Genomic DNA, 1,310 nt, shown 5'->3' with positions numbered 1-1,310 from the left:
TTGGCACAACTCCAACGGTGAACCCACAAAAAACTGGAAGTTAAGTAATTACACACTGGCGGACGAACTCATTTTCACTCCCGTTGTAGATGCTCTTAGTGTAGTGCTGAATTTTGGTGAAAAATCAACATGATATATGTGGAGTATTTCAGCCATATGGGGAGTTCTAGATGTCCAATTAGTGTCACTCCAAGTGCTAATGAAAGCTAAGATCCATATCTACAACTTTCATGAAGACACCTAGACCAAATTCAGAAGCAAAAGATGAGAAAAATGCAAAATACATCAGACAACAGATGTTGTGTGCCTGGAGCGCGCCTGGAGCGCATTTCTCGTGTTTCAGTTCTGTCAACGCACGCCTGGAGCGCATTTCTCGTGTTTCAGTTCTGTCAACGTGCGCCTGGAGCGCGCCTGGGGCGCGTGACGCACATCAGCAATCATAAAAACACAAATGTTTACTGTTTATGCATCTTTTTTTGACTCTTGGGAACTTGGGAGACTTGTGCCCTAGCAGAGAAACTCAAAGACGGCCGTTTCTAACGCCATTGAAGCAGTTTTATAAAGAATCATCCATGAATCATTCTTGTAATTCTTCTTTAATCCTTATCTTTTGTATCTCTGTCATGAGCAACTAAACCCTATTTGTTAGGGATGAGTGTAACCAGATGAAACCCTTATTTTTCTGATTTGATTTCTAGTTATATGAATGAGTTTATTGAATTGTTTTTCTCATCTCTGTGCTTAATACTTTTTATTGCTCGATCAACATTAAAATGTTCTACGATTTGTATTTTGAAACGGAAGTGGACTTTACGAATGCTTGAGATGAGAAATTCATGAATTTGTAGTCTAGGGATAGATGCAGGTCATGAAACCAATTAAATTAGTTGCAAAGCAATAATTTACAAGAGAATTTCTATACGGTAATGCTTAATTCTAATCTTAAATCCACTAAGGAATTAGGGGTTACTTTGGAATTAAAGATTTTGTCACTAAGACATTAGGGCAAGAATAATAAAGAGAATTCGGTAATAATTCAATAAAGGAATTCAGTAACTAGGATCAAATTAGACACCAAGGTTGGATTCGAAGTGAAACTCATCCCTGACATTTTTCTCATTATAAAAGATCAATTTTATTATTGTTGTTAATTTCAAACATTATTTCAATCAACTTGGGAACCTTTTTGTTCAATTCTAGTAATCAAATATAATTATATAGTAAAACGCAATCCTTGAGTTCGACACTCGGTACTACCGTTTTATTATTACTTGCAACGATTCAGTACACTTGCTGAAACGCAATCAATA

The sequence above is a fragment of the Cicer arietinum genome, chromosome 4, assembly GCF_000331145.2.
Source record: "Cicer arietinum cultivar CDC Frontier isolate Library 1 chromosome 4, Cicar.CDCFrontier_v2.0, whole genome shotgun sequence".
Taxonomy (NCBI): Eukaryota; Viridiplantae; Streptophyta; class Magnoliopsida; order Fabales; family Fabaceae; genus Cicer; species Cicer arietinum.
Note: the sequence above shows the minus strand (reverse complement) of the source record.